At 41.4% G+C, this 22062-nt stretch overlaps 1 protein-coding gene across 1 annotated transcript in view; it reads right to left on the bottom strand.

The window, feature by feature from the left end:
• The window catches only part of LOC110529508 (transcription regulator protein BACH2), a 110524-nt gene extending 91193 nt beyond the window's left edge, over window positions 1–19331 (bottom strand). The window contains exon 1 of the mRNA XM_021611751.3: window positions 19017–19331. The gene's annotated coding sequence lies outside the window, so the exon portion shown is untranslated. The remainder of the gene's footprint in view (window positions 1–19016) is intronic.
• Window positions 19332–22062: the final 2731 nt, after the last annotated feature.

Genomic DNA, 22062 nt, shown 5'->3' on the forward strand with positions numbered 1-22062 from the left:
ATGTGTTTATGGAACATGTCATCCCATCCCCCAACAAAAACATACACACACACACACACACACACACACACCCACAATCCCCCCTTCCCCAAAACACGTGTAAATATTGGACAATACTTTGTGTCTTCGTGTATCATACTTATGCTAAAATCTTTATTCTATTCTACTGAGCCATTTACTTTATGTTTCTATTCTTATATTTTCTTATTTATTACTGTTGTTTGATTGTCGAGGAACCTGCAAGTAAGCATTTAGATTGACACTGTATACCACGTGGATCCTGTACATAGGACTAATAAAACGTGAAACTTGAAACACACAACCGGGTTTGAGCAGAGCCACAGGGTCCACGGGGGTCAGAGGGACAGCTCAGTCCAGACCAACCAATGCCTGCCCTGTTCAGAGAGGCTGCTCTATCAGGTAAGGAGCCAGGTCACAAACACACTGCTGGGAAAGTGGCTTCTCGCATACTAGCTGACACTACAAAGTGCATTCTGAGGGGAAATGTGATCTGTTTGCACATTCTCTTGTAGACATTTCCTCTGTTTGCTGGTTACAATCTATATGCATACTATTTCCTGAGGGTCTTGGATAACATTGCATTCAACAAATGATTTAGTTTTCTATACATTTAGGCTACTACGTCACCATAGCAGAATTATGCTGGGATTTGATCTGTCAACCTATAATGTCCATCAGTCTATGAATATTACACAAAAATGCCTTTGATAATAACCATACACAGCTTTGGAGCACATAACTACCCCTACATCAAATCACCATTTAGCTGCTACACGTGCATCACTGCAACGCTAAATGCCTGAGTGACATAACAAAAACATATCTGTCTGCAGGGCAGTGAACTCAAAACATGCTGGTGTCAGGGGAATCACTCTAACAGCAGGTACACACAACAACCCCATGGAAAAGGAATGCAAGCCCTGACAGTGGAACATAAAGCAACCCAATCGGATCATGCAGATTAGTAGGCCAAACTCTCAACTGAAACTTGCCTCTGTGTGTTTTTGTCGTCTGTGGTGGTTAGCCTAGTACAATGTCCTGTCTTGTCCGATGCGTGACTGTGATCCCGGGACGAGATGGCAGGGAGCTGGACGCTTCTCCCCTCCCCTCTGGCCTTGCCAGCAGTGTATTAAAATAAATCTGTGCACACGTCCCACCCCGGCATGTTCACCAGACATTACCTTATACAAGGCTGGCTCCAGTGCATTCCTCTGTCTCCCTTAGCCTGTGAGCAGCTTTTAGCCCCCCCCCCCCCCCCCCCCCCCGGTTCCCCCTAGCAGCCCCCCCACCTCGGTCGGTGTGGTTGTTTCTCTCACATGACTCAACAAAACTCTGGATCTTGAGCGGGCTGTCCGGAGCCTTTCCCAGGAGGGAGGGGAAGAATGACTTTGTGGAAGGGACCTGGAGCTCTGCCCTCGACTTGGCTCAAATTACCCGCTTGTCATGCTTGATGGATTTGGCTACAAATAACAGAAAGCGGGGCCCATGACAGGTTGATGAATGAACCCAGTGGTCCCCCCATGATAACTGGCCGCCTGGCCGCCTAGCTTCCCCCCGCGCCATGCAGGGTCTCCGGGAGCACCCGCTCAGCTCGGAACAAACATGTTCTAATGACGGGCACAGATCAGAGTGCTGAGCGCATTCCAACAACAAACGTCCCCCTTTCTCCAACAGAGGAGAGAACTGAAAGATCGAGGGAGGGAGGGAGGGAGGGAGGGGAGAGAAAGGGGTGTGGGGGGCAGCCGAGGATCAGACTGAATGCAGGACGAGCCAAAGTGAGTGGGAATTCCTGTGCTTTCACTCACCCTCCCGTTCTCCCCTCCAACACACATTCCCCCTCCAAAACAGGGCAGTAAAGTCAGAGCCAGCCTCTAGACAAGGAGGATCATTATCCAACCCAAACACACACAGGCAGGCAGGCAGGCAGGCAGGCCAGGCAGGCAGGCAGGCAGGCAGGCAGGCCAGTAGACCTTTCCTAGGCTTTGATAGAGAACTTAAGCCACCCCAATCAGGACCATCTATCAGACCACAATTTTAAGTGTGAGGAGTAGCAGGCGGCCCTAGTTCCGATCAGGAGACTGTTATGTGCTGCTAATGCAATGAGGAAAGGCCCGACATGGGGCTCCTTGAAATTATTTTGTAGCTGTTTACCATTTGTTTAGCTTCTGAGGTCTGTACGGTTGTTCCAGACTGCTATCTGGTTCCTATCTGGAACCTTTTAGTACAGATAGTGAAAGTGCTGGTAGAAGTACCGGCTGTTAGTGCACTGGTGAAACAAGTTGTATTTTCAACTTTGCAACAGGTCTGTCTCAGACGTTGGCTTCACCTTGAGAACGCATGCACGCACGCACGCATAAACACACACACACTCACAAGATGTATTGTTGTGGGGAGGTTCCACCTCATCTTGCCTCACAGGTCAGGCTTCCCGAGAGCGTCCCAAAATATCCTCCTCACCACAAAAGACCAAAATGGCGATACGCGATACAAGAGTAGTGTTAAAAATAGGCCTCTCCCTGGTGGATAAGGGCATTTTTTACGACATCCACGCTGTGCTGTTAGTTTACACCCTCGTGATGGTGACTATATGATGTAGCTTAGGGAGATCGGCTGGTACACAGAGTGCACACCAGAAAAGATGCTGAAAAACAATCACTGGAAACTGGCTGTCTGATGAGAGGCTCGGTTTCCATTGAGAACAACAAGAACCTAACATTCTCACAAATACCTTTGTCTCGCTGCTACAAAGTGTTCCACAATCTAAATGGGGCTAACATGATCTGTGAGGTATACTCCTCTGAAAAGACATGCGATTCTGTCTTTTCAGATAGTGGTATTGTTTTTTTTGTTTTTTAAGTCAGTGCTGCTACACATGACATCTTACCATGTTGAGGATCATCAAAACATTACATCATACCAGAACAATCCCAGGGAGAGATAAAGACTTTGCAAGTGTGGTTTACTGCACATCAATCAATGCCTTCTGAAAAGAGGGGAAAACAGAAGGAGAGAGAAGCCCTGAAAGCCTTTTGTTTTATCAAGGCATTAGAGGAAGAGTTGATTCAATAGACCAGATGTCTGAATCACACTCCGAAGGTAGTCTACTTTCAAGTTTATTCTCCAACCCATAACCAACGAGCACTGAGTCATGTTACAGTATGAGCCATTTCTTCTGCGCGCCAAGGAAATATGAAAAAGTGATTTTGTTACGCTCTTAGTTTTAAAAGAGGAAATGTAGTGTTTCCATCCATATTGTTTCTCTGGGTTTATTTAGAAATGTCCAGATTTTTCCTGTTCAAGCTTCTGTGTAAAAGTTTTTTTTTTTTCTCAATTATGAAATCACATTATTGTAACTAAAAATACTCCTGCCTATTATGAACAACTAAAACCTAACTTAAAGAACTTTCTAAAAGTTCTGTGGGTCCTTCTAAAATTGAAGTTGGTAATGAAATGCATTTTGTTCTTCTACAATTGATTGATTCAAATACATTCCAGATTTATAATGGGCATAATTTCTCCCACTCAGTGTCATAAGTGCATGCAACATGCCTCAGAGTGACAAGAACAATGGCCTCTTTCACTGCCTTCCCCATGCAGGATGAGAAGAGGTGCACCATGGGAGCCAGACAGGCAGACTGCTGCTTGTACAGTGCATATGGATACTTAAGTATATGGATACTTCTGAGACATTCAAGGAATCCAAGCGACGGCCTAATGTCACTTTGCACTTGTATTATATGGTTAAATTACTCAAAAAGAGGTTGCTTTGCTAGATAGGCATCATGGAATAGGCCTAAGTCCTTGAACACAACAAACGTCAACGGTTTCTAAACTTTTTCATCAGGACTTTTGGGTTGAGACTGTGACTGACAAGTTTAGAAGCCAGGCCTCGCCAGCCACTAGCATTTACCCTGAGCAGGTCTTAGCCATGTTACATAGCATCCTGCCTGCCCTGCATGTGGTCCGGGGCTAAGCACACTTATGAGTTGTACTCCTACTATGATGGCATTAGCTACAGGATTAGTTCTAAGCCACAAACCTTGGCTCTGAGACTAACAGTAGCGAGACACAGGAAACCATTGTGTTACTAATAGTCCAATAATAAAGAGGGGATATGAGCCTTGACTCTATATGCATACATTGCACACTGAAGACCGTTCATAAAGGGATTGAGCAGTCACACTTTGCCATTAACAAGTCATAAGTTCCCCTTTTTTCAAAACATATGTTCAATGGGATCTTACATCAGGATTTAAATATTAAAATGGAGGGAATTGGTTAAAGTAGAAAAAGCTGTGATTTATAAGAGCAGATGCATGTGCTGTTAACAGCTTAGAATCGTTAATAAAGATTTACAATTAGCATGGAGGGAAGAAACACGAACACATGAATACATTTTTGTTTCTGTTAATAGTTTCTACATAAATTTGGCTACAGACAAAATTCTAGCATCTGCAGGGGAGGGAAGTCACGAAAACAAGCTTCATTTCCTTTGCAAATTGTTTTTGTATATGTCTTCACTTTTATATATGTATTCACTGAACTCTGTCAACGAACACTTCACAACACAGTTCAACATGGGGAGGAATTCCTAGAGACTACAAGAAGTTTGTGGCTCAAGGTCTTTCTTCACAGCTTTACCGTAAACCAAAGATCCATGAATTACATTTAGATAGACCTGTCTAATTTATTCCGTGTTTCTTCTGATATGGTTCATAAGCTAGGTCATCACATTTAGAACATGAACAAGTAAAAACACGTGCTGATGAATAGGACTTTATGAACACAATACTACTAGATAACTGGTCAATTCAACATAGTTGGTAGACATTATCGTCAAAGGATCGATAACATGTAGTCTTCACACATTGTGACCACAAAAACGCTTTGCTGTCAAACATAAGAACATCTTCCTTGACAACATAAATGGTACTTTGACAACAAAAGTAAACACAGAGTGATTAACAAGTCAGGTACTTACAGGTTTGTCTTCCATGGTGATAGTGATCAGTAACAAGTCATTCACCAGTAGCAGTTTCTCTACAACACCAGTCAGACCGCTATGTAAAGGTGTTATGCCAGTCATTTGATTGGCAGCTCAGGGGTCTGTCGTGTGGGCTTCCCCAAAGACAGGAAAGCTCTCATGTATCTCACAAACACACAAACACACACACACACACTCCTCGCAGTAGAATTTCCCATTGGCGTATGGCCCAGACCAATAACAAAACCTGCCACCAAGTATGTATGATGTCAATCTAACCATCCATCTTATCACAACTGAAATAAAACATGTCAAACTCAAACGCACGGATGTGCATACGTAGTGATGTTACACCATCATTTCCCCTTCAAACCAAAATCTGATAAAAGCTGTACCATCATCACGTTATATTAACAAACGATCTGACCTGCTAACAGTTTTAATGTGGACGTCCCCCAACGAGGCTTGAAAGTATATGCACTCACTTCCTGTAAGTCGCCCTGGAGAAAAGTGTCTGCTAAATGACAAAAATGTCAAATATAAATCAAATTGAAGATTTGAATCAGCTTGTAAACTGCCTCTATAAAGTGTAACATTGTTGACTGTGCGTGATAATCAAACCACTGAACCAAGAAAGGTGATTAAGGCTGGAAACTTATCCGCAATATGACATAGTATGCTGGGGCTCAGACGTCACTGGATTGATAGCAACTTCTTGATGAATCACACTAACTATGCAATGCTACACAGATCCTCATGTGAAGTAACTTGTATTCTAGATAAAACATATTGTCCATGCACACATTCAAATACGCAGAAGACATTATGGTCAGGATAAACCCATGTAGAGAACCTGTCAAGTAAACGTGCAGCATGTGCACAGTGTACACATTTCGATACTTACCCTGTTCAATCAGATGACAATGAGAAGTATGAATTGAATAAGAGAGTGCTAAGCTAACCTAAAAGTGCATGCTAAGCATAATGAGGACCAATTCGCTTCCTCCCCTCCAGAGACAGTCTCTGTGTTGGAGATGAAAGGGATATGACGCTACAGTAATCCATCTAAATGCCAGCTACTAAAGCCATTCATGCAGGCGGCACTATCGATCCAAATACTATCGATCCAAAGATCCATGAGTTACGTTTAGATAGACCTGTCTAATTCAGTGTTTCTACTGATATGGTCCATAAGCTAGGCAACTGGTCATGTACATTTTTAACATCACATTTAGAATATGAACAAGTTAAAACATGTGCTGATGAATATGACTTTAAAGAACACAGCACAATACTGGTACAGGTAAATTCAACATAGTCTTTAGATGTTATTGTCAAAGTAGCAATAAAATGCTCCTTCATCTCTTGGTGATGGAAAAGCTGCGGCAAGTGGAGCTATTGTCTGGAGAATAAGTGTGGGAAAAATACAAGTACTATTGACATGGCCATAGATACAAACCATTTACAATTTATCATACTACAAAATGATAGAGTGAATTCATCCAGTATTATTCTATTTTGATGGTAATCAAAAAAAATTCACTAGAAATAACAATGTATGATTGTGGTATAAAACATACTTTTTGTATTTTGTTGGTTGTCATTGTCTTTCTTCCATAGAGTCAATAGCAGAACTCAGATAGAGACAAGCATGGATTCTACATATGTAGGATCTTAAATTGAACTAAATTGCTACAGGAGGAAAATAATCCTGCAGCAATAAGAAAAGGGAATTATTATGTGGATTATAATTAATGAACAAGCAAACCCCAGAAATGATCTGTGACCTTTATGCACATAGAGAACATACAATAGAGCTCAATAAACAAAATACAAGTCATTCCAACACACTTCTGCAATATTGCCACCTGTCTATCAAACCATAGAAGAAAAACAATGCTGCAGTAGTTTAAAAAAAAGTGTATCTAGATAAAAACACATGTACTGCAGTTGTAGGTGATTAGAAATGTGTGACTATTAAACGACTCAAAATACTATATTTATTTGTGTAAAGCATGATTTCGTGAATACAAAGTGTAGAACATCAAGTTCAACAACAAGTTCTAGAGACATGGCTTTAGATAACGGAATGACATTTGAGTTAAAGAAGATGGCCAAAAGTAAACATCAAAGCTTAGATGTTGATCTTTGTAACATCTTTGTAACATCCTTCAACATTCTTCCAGGAAAAACCTTTATCATCTAAAACCTACATATACACGTAAGTGCCAAAAACAAGGAAATGCCAACATAAAGTGTCTTAATAGGGCGTTGGGCCACCAAGAGCCGCCAGAACAGCTTTAATGTTCCTTGGCATTGATTCTACAAGTGTCTGGAACTCTATTGGAGGGATGTGACACTATTCTTCCACAATAAATTCCATCATTTGATGTTTTGTTGATGGTTGTGGAAAATGCTGTCTCAGGCATCATTCTAGAATCTCCCATAAGTGTTCAATTGGGTTGAGATCTGGTGACAAACACACACACACACACACACACACACACACACACACACACACACACACACACACACACACACACACACACACACACACACACACACACACACACACACACTTTAAACCCCCTTTGTTCCTTTGACACCCCTCTTTAAAAGTCACTGAGATCTCTTATTCTAGCCATGGTAGCCAAAATGAAAGGCAGTTTGCCCCCGGTGATGCGTTGTGCGGACCTCACTACCCTCTGGAGAGCCTTACGGTTGAGGGCGGTGCAGTTGCCATACCAGGCGGTGATACAGCCCGCCAGGATGCTCTCGATTGTGCATCTGTAGAAGTTTGTGAGTGCTTTTGGTGACAAGCCGAATTTCTTCAGCCTCCTGAGGTTGAAGAGGCGCTGCTGCGCCTTCTTCACGATGCTGTCTGTGTGAGTGGACCAATTCAGTTTGTCTGTGATGTGTATGCCGAGAAACTTAAAACTTGCTACCCTCTCCACTACTGTTCCATCGATGTGGATAGGGGGGTGTTCCCTCTGCTGTTTCCTGAAGTCCACAATCATCTCCTTAGTTTTGTTGACGTTGAGTGTGAGGTTATTTTCCTGACACCACACTCCGAGGGCCCTCACCTCCTCCCTGTAGGCCGTCTCGTCGTTGTTGGTAATCAAGCCTACCACTGTTGTGTCGTCCGCAAACTTGATGATTGAGTTGGAGGCGTGCGTGGCCACGCAGTCGTGGGTGAACAGGGAGTACAGGAGAGGGCTCAGAACGCACCCTTATGGGGCCCCAGTGTTGAGGATCAGCGCGGAGGAGATGTTGTTGCCTACCCTCACCACCTGGGGGCGGCCCGTCAGGAAGTCCAGTACCCAGTTGCACAGGGCGGGGTCGAGAACCAGGGTCTCGAGCTTGATGACGAGCTTGGAGGGTACTATGGTGTTGAATGCCGAGCTGTAGTTGATGAACAGCATTCTCACATAGGTATTCCTCTTGTCCAGATGGGTTAGGGCAGTGTGCAGTGTGGTTGAGATTGCATCGTCTGTGGACCTATTTGGGCGGTAAGCAAATTGGAGTGGGTCTAGGGTGTCAGGTAGGGTGGAGGTGATATGGTCCTTAACTAGTCTCTCAAAGCACTTCATGATAACGGATGTGAGTGCTACGGGGCGGTAGTCGTTTAGCTCAGTTACCTTAGCTTTCTTGGGAACAGGAACAAAAAAGTTATTTAGTCTGCCTGGGAGCAAGACATCCTGGTCCGTGACTGGGCTGGATTTCTTCCTGTAGTCCGTGATTGACTGTAGACCCTGCCACATGCCTCTTGTGTCTGAGCCGTTGAATTGAGATTCTACTTTGTCTCTGTACAGGCGCTTAGCTTGTTTGATAGCCTTGCGGAGGGAATAGCTGCACTGTTTGTATTCGGTCATGTTACCAGACACCTTGCCCTGATTAAAAGCAGTGGTTCGCGCTTTCAGTTTCACACGAATGCTGCCATCAATCCACGGTTTCTGGTTAGGGAATGTTTTAATCGTTGCTATGGGAACACTCAAGTGTTTCCTTTATTTCGGCAGTTACCTGTATATCCTCTTGGGATTTAAGGTCAACTTCAAGGACATTCAAAAGGAGAAAAACAAATGAAGATTTTATTTGTATATATACTGAGTTTACAAAACATTAAGAACACAAAACATTCTTTCCATGACATAGGCTGACCAGGTGAAATCTATGATCCTTATCAATGTCACTTGTTAAATCCAATTCAAGTAAACAACTGTATGAAGGGTTTGAGACAGGTTAAAGAAGGATTTTTAAGCCATGAGACAATTTAGACATGGATTGTCTATGTGTGCCATTCAGAGGGTGAATGGCCAAGACAAAATATTTACAGTAAGTGCTTTTGAATGGGGTATGGTAGTAGGTGCCAGGTGCACTGGTTTGTGTCAAGAACTGCAATGCTGCTGGGTTTTTCACACTCAACAGTTTCCCGTGTGTATTAAAAATGGTCCACCGCCCAAAAGACCTCCAGCCAACTTGACACAACTGTAGGAAGCAATGGAGTCAACCTGAGCCAGCATCCCTGGGGGGAGGGTGCAACTCAATATTAGGAAGGTGTTCCTTATTATTCAGTACTTCTTACCCCCCTTTTCCTCCCAAATTCGTGATTACGATCTTGTCTTATCGCTGCAACTCCCCAACGGGCTCGGGAGAGGCGAAGGTCAAGTCATGCGTCCTCCAAAACATGACCTGCCAAACCGCGCTTCTTAACACCTGCCTGCTTAACCCGAAAGCCAGCAGCACCAATGTGTTGGAGGAAACACCGTTCAACTGACGACCGAAGTCAGCCTGCAGGCGACCGGCCCGTCACAAGGAGTCGCTAGAGCACGATGAGCCAAGTAAAGCCCCCCCGGCCAAACCCTCCCCTAACTCGTCACGGCCGGTAATGGCACAGCCTGGGATCGAACCCCAGGGTGTATTGACAAGGCAACACTGGGAAGGTGTTCTTAATGTTTTGTGCACTCACTGTATCTTTCCACCCTATGAGGTTGGAATAATACTGTGAAATTGTGAAAATAATGATAATGCCCCTTTAGTGTAGGAGCTGTTTGAAAAGACCAAATGAAATTTCAGCCTGTTTTGGTAAGATGGCGTTTTGGCCTGCCTGGGGACATCTATCTATTGGTTAATAAACCAAGAAGACCACTCCCCGACAGTCCTAGCATCATTTTTGCTTGAGAAATGGCTCTTTGCTAAGAATCTATTTTTGTTTCTTTTTGACCATTTTAATAGAAAACAATGACAGTAAGGTACTTAATTGTTAACAAAAAATGATTTATTTGCTGCATTGGACCATTAAATTCTTTCTCTTTTGAAAAAACAGGCACCATTTCGAGAGGTAAATGTTTATATGTAATAACTTGCAGAATTGTAATAGTACATTGTTGTTTAATCTTTTTCTTGATTGGAGAATTAAATGTTTTGTTCAGAATTGTCAAGCCCTGACCATAGAGAGCCCTTGTTTCTCTATGGTGTAGTAGGTCAGGGCGTGACTAGAGGGTATTCTAGTTTATAATTTCTATGTTGTGTTCTAATTTATATTTTCTATGTTGGTGTTTTTGTATAATTCCCAATTAGAGGCAGCTGGTAATCGTTGTCTCTGATTGGGAATCATATTTAAGTAGCTATTTTTCCCACCTGTGTTTGTGGGATGTTTTGTGTTTGTGCATGTGCACCACTTAGTCACGTTTCGTTGTTCGTTTATTGTTTTTGCTTTAAGTTTCACTTTTGAAATAAATATGTGGAACTCAACATCCGCTGCGCCTTGGTCCCGTTCTTACGACAACCGTGACAAGAATGTGTTTTTCTTTGCAACACTTGTTTAAAAAAAAATCAAGTACAAGACACAATAAGCTAAGCCATAACACAAAGCCTCTCAACCAATGGCAGCCTATTCTGTGGTGGAGAGAGAGCAGCAACCCCAAGACAAATCCTGTTGAGCTGGCAGTGAGCCAACTGGTTTACAGTATTTCAACAGGAAGTGGGCACTACGCCCCTGCTCCTCCACGCCCACCTTTTCCTCCACCCCTCCCTCCCTCCTCCCAACCACCTGTGCAAGTCTCACAGGATGCAGATCCCCAACCCCCCACTCTCACAAACACTAGCTACATCAACAGATATACCCAAAACCACGCTACCAAGGTGTTTGGGTAGTTTTACACTCCACAACTTCGGCAGTGATGGTTTTAATGAAAATATTATTCTGAATTTCCTGGAATTTGTGTTGTGACTTTAATTAATGACAGTTTGAATGATACACATTTCAAACTGTTCTTGAATAACTGACAGTAACTGTATGATCATAAGTATGAAATGCTTCTACAGTACATTCTTCCTTGCAGCTTGTATAACTGCAGGGGGAAATCAATGAAATAGCCTACACATGAAAACAAATAAAGAAAGGTTGCAGAAAGTTGATTTCTAGATAATCATTATTACATCCTGCCTTGTTTATCCTGACTCTGGAGAAAGGGCCTCATTATTATTAATACAGTGTTCATCATCAGATACAGATGTTGGAGCTCTGTGTTTACATCCCCTCACATACACACAGGGAATGTTTTGTTTTTGGCGGGCAATTCTGATGTGCAAAGCAGTACAAATAAATCCATCTAGCAGGAATGGTGACCTTTGCCATAGCCAGTGTTACCTTAGAGTTCACAGTACTGGCTGACTGGCCATGTGCCTGGCAGACAGACAACAACAGCCCATCACAGGGTCATCTCCTGCCACAGGGGTCACCCCTCCCTCCCTCCCTCCCTCCCTCCCTCCCTCCCTCCCTCCCTAAAACAATGACCTCACTCCTCTTACCAATCCACTGATTGTTTTAAATACCTTCCAATCTAGAGTGCTTGACAGACTGCTGCTCCTTTTTCCCATAGACTAAGGAGAAACATGTGAAAAGAGGGAAAACAAAATGACCTTGGCAGGAATCGTCAGGCCCTCTAGCGACCCTGGAAGTCGAGTTCATTCAGGCTTTCAACCAATATTGTTTTAAATGACCGAAAACAATGACAAAACCTTTGTAATTTAATAAGGCTCAGAGAGAGAGAGGGAGAGCGCGCAAGCGCACAGGAAAAATATCCATATTTTTGCAGAAGAATTGTTGTTGGCAGAAATGAGAGGAATGGGATGATGAAAAGGGTTGCCAAGGTGAAGGAAGTGAAGGAATACCTCAACACCTAATACCGTATCTCTGGTGAAATGAAGATGATGTAAATATTGACATCTGTGGATATTGATGATATTCAGCATGTGGACTGATCATTTTTTATTTATTTTGCCGCTCTATTGCATCACTCAAATTCAATTTTACATATATATATTGACATTTTTCACATTTACACTTTTAACATTTCCTATAGAGTAATAACCAACATCAGAGCATTCATCTGTCTCTGTGTCAAATTTTCTGTGTTCCAATTTTTCCATTCAAAATGTCAAGTTTTCCACCTCTGTGTTGATCATCCATGCAGACAGAGAGTTCATCCAGGTTATATTAAGACAGAGCATGATGTTGACATGCAGAAGCTCTGTGACTCATGTGTGCCGACCAAAGCCACAGTGACACTAATGTGACTCCCATGCACTCCCTAGCAGGGTTGTGTAGGCACTGCACAGAGATAGAGCTCAACTCTGCTTAAAGCTCACAAATGAGCTTTTTGGCACACTGTCATCGACAAGCTGTAGATTTCGCTGCACAACAATAAGTCCTGTAATGCTGAAGACTAACAGAACAAAAGAGATTGTCACAGACATAAGAGTAAGGATATGACCTCAGACTGGAAAGGAAGACAACAGAAGAGCATTATTGTGTCTGACAGTGTGTCAGGCAGTGGGCTAACAGAATCAGACAGAGATAGAGGGTAAGCTTTACAAATAGAGTAAGCAGGCTGCCAGACTCATGCTTTCAAACTAGTTAAGAGAAAAGTAGGAGCAGTGTAAAACAAGTAGTGAATGAGGATGCATGAAGTAAGTTAGAGACAGGCCGATGAGTGACTAAGAGAATATGTCTAGATACTGTAAAAAGGGACTGTTGAGGCCCTTTGTTCCACTAGGAGCTGAAGGGATTAAGTCAAGTAAGGTTAAAGTATAGTAAGGATTAAATCAAGTATGGATTAAGTACAGTAAGGATTAAGTCAAGTATGAATTGAGTACAGTAAGGATTAAGTCAAGTAAGGATTAAGTACAGTAAGTGGGTGGGTTTGGTAATAGGAGGTTGACTGGGTTGGATATGTGAGTGGTCGGTCATTGGTCAGAGGGGCTCCAGTTCCTCTCCACATGTGATTCAGCAGCTGCAGAGGGAAAATGCTGACAGGCGGGGTGGGCGTGGCTGTAGCTGTAACTAGGAGGAGATTACTTATACTATCTACTGAGTTCCCAATCAGGTAAACCCTGCCACACAAAATCCAGTTTTCTCCACCTGGAATTTGCTGCAAAACAGGTCTAATTTGATAAGGTGTGTAACATGCATGTCATCACCACTATGAGAGCAGGACCCCCCAGAGAGTAGACGCAACACCTGGAACCGAACTGGGTGCTTTGCTTTGCTCTAAATATGGAAAAGGCATCTTAGAAACTCTAAGTAACTTTTAGGAAATGAAAGAAAATGCAGACAGGGGTTTGTTGACTAAATTGCAACTACTCCCAAGACACACTGGGTAATTTGATTTTTGGCCCTTTTGGCCCTCTCAAGACACACTGGTTCTGGTACAGAATCAATGCCATCGGCTGCCTGCCTGCCTGCCTGCCTGGTGCATGTTGGACTGTAAATGTGCTGCTGTTGAGACAGTTGGACATATAGGCACAGCTGTGGCTCTTGATGTGGTTCCTATGCCCCAATTTTCCCAGTCAACTACAGAAAAAAATGACTTTTATTACATACGTCTCCCAAGTCCTCTGATGCTTAAGAGAAGAGGACCACACACAGTGGCAGGGCTGATGAAAACATGACACTAGGTTATAAATGCTATCACTACACAGGTCTGAGGGTATGCTTCACATCTACAAGTGGATCTAGAAAAGTGGTTTCATTTAAATGGAACTGGACAGGAGATGCTACATTGAGGTATTGACTTCCCATTTAATAAGCACACTGGTATCCCATCAGCAATAAATTGTAACAACAACAATTGTGAAGATAAAACAACAGTGTTTGGAGCAGACAGGAACTTTAAATAAGTCATTTGGCATGATATTCATGCCTTTGCCCTTAGATAAGAGCTGATCATTGAGTCTCTTTAGAGTGACACTTAAGGCTGAGAGCACTGAAATCACACTCCTTGGCATCATATTTTCTCACCACAGAGAGAGAGCACTCCTGTGCTGGTGTATTTTTTGTGAGGGACTCACCGTGTCCAAACGGCAGCTGCGCTGGCTTTACCACGCTCGCGTCTCATACTCCTGCAGAGCTCTATATGCTTCACACAGGAAACCAGAGGATCCAACAACGTAAGGAGGACACCTCCAAGCACACAGCACCTCCAAGCACACAGCCGAGCCAAGCACACAGCACCTCCAAGCACACAGCCGAGCCAAGCACACAGCTTTTAAACAGGGAGTTTACTGCAATGTGATCTGAAAGGCCTCGGTACTACAATGATTCACTTCAATGGATGTCTACTCGTTTACACAATTAGTGCTTCCTTCGGTGACATGGTACTGCCCAGATAGTCACTAACTCACACTTCCTATAGGCCCCCCACCTTCCGTGTTGTTTTAACTTCAATCCAATTCAGACGAGATGTGAGTAACTTAGTTTGTTGAAATCCATTTTGAACAATTAAAAAGTAATGAATGACCACAGGATGGGTTCCCAATGAGCATTGAGTTAACTGTCTGCGTGGGCCAGCCTCCTCAAGGCCTGAGGCCACATGGTGGGGTCACTCTCAGTCACTCTCAGCCTGGCATACTACAGCAGATCACAGATAGTCTGATGACGCAGTCACCGGGGTGATTTAGGAGTCTTGATAATCTCACACAGGCAGTATAAAATCTCCAACCAAAACAGAGCAATCAGTATCGTGCCTGTAGCATTTTGTGTGTGATAGCTTTTTGGCACTCTGTCTCTCTTCACACAGTGAAGTGAAGGGAACACAGTGAGAGGCAGGCAGGGCAGACGGAGGTGGGTCTGGCACGATAATTAAGTCTGATTTCACATGGTGAGTGATAATGGCAATAAGCATCACTGCCCTGGATAGTGGGAGAGGAGGAACGAAACACCCAGGAGAGAGAGAGATAAAAGAGAAAGAGAGAAAAGAGAGTGAGAGAGAGATAAAAGAGAGATAACAGAGAGGGAGAGAAAATAAAGAGAGAGAGAAAAGAGAGAGAAAAGAGAGAGCGAGAGAAGAGAGAGAGAGAGAGCTAAAAGAGAGAGAGAAAGGGATAAAAGAGAGAGCAATAAAAGAGGAGGAAAGAAACACCCAGGAGAGAGAGAGATGGATAGAGATAAGAGAGAGAGAGATAAAAGAGAGAAAGAAAAGAGAGAGATAAAAGAGAGAAAGAAAAGAGAGAAATAAAGGAGAGAAATACAAGAGAGAGTGAGAGAAAATAGAAAGATCACGATAAAAGAGAGAGAGAAAAGAGAGAGTGACAGATTGGAGAGGGAGGGAAAAAAACAAAAGCCCTAGGTCTGAGTTGCAGGATCTTAGATTTCTCCCAGCAGCGCAGTCCCATCTATGGCTCCCACTGGCTGGGGCCCAGTCAAACATGCCTTTGTGCTGACGTGGGAGAACTCTGGGAACATGTTTTTTTCTACTCAAGGCTGTGATTAGAGATGTGAGTTTTCGCTGGTAAGGATAACTCAAATGCCTGGAGGGGTGCAAACGATCCCTTAATGATGCCAAAAACAAAGGTGCATGTGTGAAGACTTTCTCATGACAGATTAATTATATTGCCTTTTGATTGTTACCTCATAAAAACGACCTATTTATTTTCCAACATACAGTTCCTTTCCTTCAGGTGTACATGAATCTACATAATATCTAGACGCCATAATACATCAACACATAGGTTGTTTGATGTACTGATTATTCGACAATAGTCATGAAAAGTAGTGGTATTCTTAGTCATAACCCCCTGACAAAAGCGCGATTTCATGAATCATTGGTCGTGCCCGAATACCCATACTAGCATACTACATACTTAAACTGCATAGTGATTTCGTCGTTTGATCTAGTAGAATTCTATCGTATTTTCCGACTCCGTGTCTGACAACCGCTGATAATCAGATACATTGACCCGCTGTACCAAAATTAACGATTTGCGTGAGTCAACACAATGGCGCATTAGCTGGCGCATTCGGAGTACTATTTTCAGTGTTTCATAACACTTTATTTTTTCGCATACTATTTAGTATGCTAGTATGGGTATTCGGATACAGTCAGTCAATTTGGAGGGCTCTCTTGGCTTAACTCAGAGAACCATAACATGTTTCCATTGGTTGTTTTAATGACATTTAATAACCCCAATTGCTGCTGTAAGTGACTTACAGCGTCTGCTAAATGACTAAAATGTGAAATGTAAATAATATTGTCACAAGGTATGTTTTTTCTAATAGTTTTGTTTTACTGTAGGTAATAGAAGTAACAGAATCTCCTAAAAATAACAATAATGCAATGGATTCAAAACCAAAACAACCTTATACAGAAATGAAATGTTCCAACCAAATCAAATGTATCTTCGGCTGTATCGAAATAGGTTATATGATAGATGTTGTAGATTTTGCATCATATTCTACTGTGTCCAGCCAAGAGATTCACTGTCAACATTGCCCCTAGTATTATAGATTCAGATTAATCGGGAAAGTGAAGCATACACTGACTAAATAAGTGAAAGCATGCACATGTAGCCTAGGTCTACCGAAGATAAAGGCAGGAGCCTATAGAACAATGGCGTCATATCTGCAGCAGAGGATTACGCACATGCTATAAATTGCTATATTGATTAATACAATGCGCATCAATGACACCTATGTGAAAGAGGAATAGTTTAAAAATATGTATTTTCTATTGATGTTTCTTGGTTCAAGAACATGATAAATTTAATTAAATTAGATACACCTATATGCTGTAATAGTGTTATAATGAAGCGTTGAGACATTTAATAGACAACTTGTTTTTAGAATGCCATTCATGAGTCCAAATCATGAATCATCACTTAAAAATATCTTCGATGCGCACACTCATAGCACAATCAGCCACCGTTGTGATTTTATGGCATCAGCAGTTCTAGATCACTAGACAAAGGAATGTCTAGGTGCGCATTGTCATTCCAGTGTCCTAGGCACTATATACAAACTGCTGTATCACTGCATTAAAATGTCAGTATCACTCGAAGCGAAACGCATATTTTTCAGAGATCCTCTCACTGTGTACAACACACCGAGGACGTTAGATTATGATTTCGTTTTTTTTAAGGCTATTGTATTGTGTCATACTTTTAAGTTTGGAAATAGCCAAAGCATGACGCATTGCATTCCCAGATAGGCTTGTGCGGCGTGGAGAGAACACACTCGGATGACACATTCTTATTACATTACAGCATCGCGCAGCAAACGTGGTCGCAGCCTATGCAGAGCAGGTGTGTAGCCTATAGTAGCCTAATGCACGAATGATAGCCGCTTTCGGTCGGTGATTTCAAGATGAGGACAAAGCCGCCAAGTCACTGCACCAATACGCCTATCACCACCGTCAATAAAACTTAAACAAAAACACTGAATATGAATAAAGAAATTATGGGAAATAGGCGAAATATGTATAATGACAATAATTCCTTCCACATTGTTGCCAATACAAAGTGAGCAAAGACAAAGCACGAGGACGTCTGTGCGTAAAGGCGCAGCCTTTGTTTACAGCAGGTAGGCTATCGTTTCTCCATCCACATTGCTGTAGGATATGGACTATTGTAGACACATGTAACCTCAATTTAACTTGAGTTATGTCGGACTATGTAAATATGGAGAGGGGGATCACATTCCCCCGGTTTCATGGAAATATGTGTTCTGGTTCTTTAAACGGCACAATCGAGCCAATTGAATTGGCTGCTAAACCAAATAAGGCTCGCTGTCCTTACACAGCAAAGGTTTATTGTGGATTAATTGGGGACTGTGTAGTGTAATGGCTAATCGTTTTTACATGGGTGCAGTTCAGTCAATTGCACAATCGAACAAATTGCTTTCATTACTCAAAAGCAGAACATTGTGCTGTTTAAATGTGAGAGAATATTTTTCAAGTTTGAGAGGAGTAAAAACTAGTTTTTTAAGAACAATCTGCTTCGTCGCAGGAGCACATGGGGTAGCTTAATATATTATATAATTAGTAGATAGCATAATAATATCTTACTAGGTCAACTAATCATAATCATTAGTCTATTATAATCCTAATTATAGGAATTCTTTAATGTGTAGGCTATGCTCATTTCAAGTTTAATTACATTGAAAAATGTAAATCTAGTCCGAATTAATTCATGATGAAAGCCATGGAGTGAATTAAGGGGGGAACTCGGACAGGCGGTCTTTGTCTTTGCCATGACCCCTTAATAGGTCAAGGCCTTTGCAAGTGACAGCTTCTTTTCTCTCAGAGAAAACAAGAGCCATGTCTGACACTGACCCTCACACCGACGCGCCTCCTCTTCCTCTGGGATAGCAATGCATTTTGCAGTTGCAAAGCATTAAAATCGGAGGGAGTGCACACTATACTGACTCCGATCATAACAGGATGTGGTAGCCTTACGTTTCACTCTTAAACAGGGAGCATTCACACTACAAACAAATAGCTACAACCAGACGAAACATCTGAGGCACACCGCCAAGCATTAGAGATTAAGGCATGTATTAATTGGGAGACATGGCTTCGAACTCCAAGCATTAACAGCCGACTCACCGTACAAGTTAAGAACTCCATTCGCCGTTATAAACATATGATAGTCTACTCGAGCACTGCACAGGAATTAAATAATTAAGCCATTCGATAACACATTCCAGTAAATTTGTTGACATATGCATGCAGCTCACCTTTTAACTTTCGCTTTTTTTCTTGTAATCCAGCCCTTTTGTCCGTTTAACAATTTTTTTTCTTCACATGATGACTTCCTTGCAGTTTCCTAAAGCCCCCGGCTGCAGGGAGAAAACATTTGCTTTACACTATTCGTTTATTTCTTTTTTATAAAAATTACGTTTTCTAGTTATAAAAATGGTTATTGTTCTTCTTCAGCAAATGTCAGTGTGTGTGACGATTTTGCGCAGCGTGCTGCTCAGTCTCCGCTGTTTGTTGCACTCGAATGGAACGCCTACTCCCAACTGCTACATTGTTGACATTCGGCCACTGACGTCATTCTATCCCTCATTCACAACATTACGCCGTGCAGATTGCGTTGGTGCCCCGGGCAGTAGCCACATACTCAAAAAAAATTCCTCAGTTGAGGTTTGTGAATAGCTATGGTGAGTACGCACAGCGCGACCCTCCATCTATTTGTTCAGCAGCCCCTGTCTGTATGAGCAGTTGGCAGTTGTACATTGGACTAATGAAACGAATCTACCAGGCATTTAACGAACATGCACAAAGCTGCAATGATGGGCATATAGTTACTGTTCCAAATATATGTGTGTGTGTGTGTGTTTACTGATATCCACATAGTCAAAGACACTGAAATAGGCCTACATGGATATTTCAATACATACTAAATAAAACATTCAAGTTGAAATAATAAGTGAAATTCAGCACAATATTTACATTTAGGAGACTAACTTATGTTGATTAGTTTGCATAGGTAGGGTATAAGCAACTTTTTATTGCCTCTCTCTGTCTTGGACTGTGGAATAAATATATATTGTTTAACAAAAGATGATATTAAAACCACCCCCCCCCCCCCATTTGAACTTAATACAATACTTAGAATTATAATGAAACAAATACATAAATATAGTTTTTCGGTTGAGTTTTCCTTGAAGACTGCAGAACTGGCAGTGTACAAGCTGAACGTTTAACCGCAGAAACAATATATTTGGTCTTTTTTTTTTATTGTACTTGACACATACCAAAAGCACAAACATGCATTTAAATGACTACAAAACAATGACTATAAACATGATACATTATCGGTCCTGAAGTGACTCAATGTCTTTCATGTGGCAAATAAACAAACTTGATGGGAGCGTTGCAACCAACATACGAAATGAGTACCTTTTGCATCTCTTTAATATGTTAAGTAGAAATAATGCACCAATATTGAATTGTAAAAGCCTGTTATATGAAGTGAAGATCCCTTTAATATAGATCTCATGGAGCATTCAATAAATCTGACATTCAATATTAATAAAGACTTGCTAAAGTGCCAAAATTCAGCATTCATGCACCCTCTGTGACTTCTAAGAAGATGTTAACCCACTAACCCTGAAAAATCCCTAAAGTTTTCATAATTTCATTGTAAATCCATAGTTATTTCACTGCTTTGACAGTCATTTCTGAAGATGATTATTTCATGTGATTAGGGATTCATTTATGTCTGTCCCTCATTTTAAGGTCAACCCTGTCACACATACTCTCCTTTTAATATGGTGTAACTATTATTTTTTAAATATTTATTTCAAAAGAAACATTGAACATCTAACCATCAAATCACAGTGTAAAAACAGGTCAGCTGGTTCTACTTCGTTTGACAATTTTCTGATGTTTTGCGGAGAAAAACTGAGTGGATCGAGCGTAACACGTCAACCCCGTCACCCATAGATAGACAGGCAATAAATGTTGACTTTTTGTTTTGTTTGTTGTGTAAATCTTGTATTCAATTGCCCCTCGCTGTTGCACACCACAAGCTTCCATTCCCCGTCACAAGGGGACTCATGGCTGATTTAACTAGTAATTACAAAAAATCAACATTTATTGCCTGTCTATCTATGGGTGATGGGGTTACCAGTTGGAGGGCCATTCAAGTGGATTTTTCCCAGATGTGGTAAATTCCCACTTCCCACTTGGTTACAAACGCACTATAACACTGCTAACCAATACCATACACTGTAGAGCCATATAATTTATCTCATTGGAAGCCCAATATTGTGGAGTATTGACATATTGTGAAGTGTATATGAAATTATGGAGCATTGTACTATGTATTTGTTAAAATCGTTAAAAACTAAAAATAATCCTAAGTAAAAATAGCCTAGTGCCTGATCCGTACACAGCGCTGTACGAGATATTCAGTTTCTAGGCAATTTCTCGACATGGAATAGCCTGCATTTCCCAGAACAAGAATAGATTGATGAGATTCAGAATAAAGTTATTTGTTTCTGGCCATTTTGAGCATGTAATCAAACCCACAAATGCTGATGCTCTAGATACTCAACTAGTCTAAAGAAGGCCAGTTTAATTGTTTCTTTAATCAGTACAACAGTTTTCAGCTGTGTTAACATAATTGCAAAAGGGTTTTCTAATGATCAATTAGCCTTTTAAAATGATAAACTTGGATTAGCTAACACAATGTGCCATTTGAACACAAGAGTGATGGTTGCTGATAATGGGCCTCTTTAACGTATATAGTCCATTAAAAAACTGCCATTTTCAGCTACAATAGTCAATTACAACATTAACAATGTCTACACTGTATTTCTGATCAATTTGATGTTATTTTAATGGACAAAAAATGTGATTTTCTTTAAAAAACAAGGACATTTCTAAGTGACCCCAAACTTTTGAATGGTGTATATACAGTTGAAGTCGGAAGTTTAGATACACCTTAGCCAAACACATTTAAACTCAGTTTTTCACAATTCCTGACATTTAATCCTAGTAAAAAAATCCCTGTTTTAGGTCAGTCACGATCAGCACTTTATTTTAAGAAAGTGAAATGTCAGAATAATAGTAGAGAGAATGATTTATTTCATTCATCACATTCCCAGTGGGTCAGAAGTTTACATACACTCAATTCGTATTTGGTAGCATTGCCTTTAAATAAATAAATATATATATATATATATATAAATATATATATATAAATATAAAAAAAAATAAAAATAAACCTTTATTTAAGTAGGTAAGTCAGTTTTTCAATGACAGCCTAGGAAC

Source organism: Oncorhynchus mykiss, chromosome 8, assembly GCF_057628025.1.
Source record: "Oncorhynchus mykiss isolate SJ-2025 chromosome 8, ASM5762802v1, whole genome shotgun sequence".
In the NCBI taxonomy this organism is placed as follows: domain Eukaryota; kingdom Metazoa; phylum Chordata; class Actinopteri; order Salmoniformes; family Salmonidae; genus Oncorhynchus; species Oncorhynchus mykiss.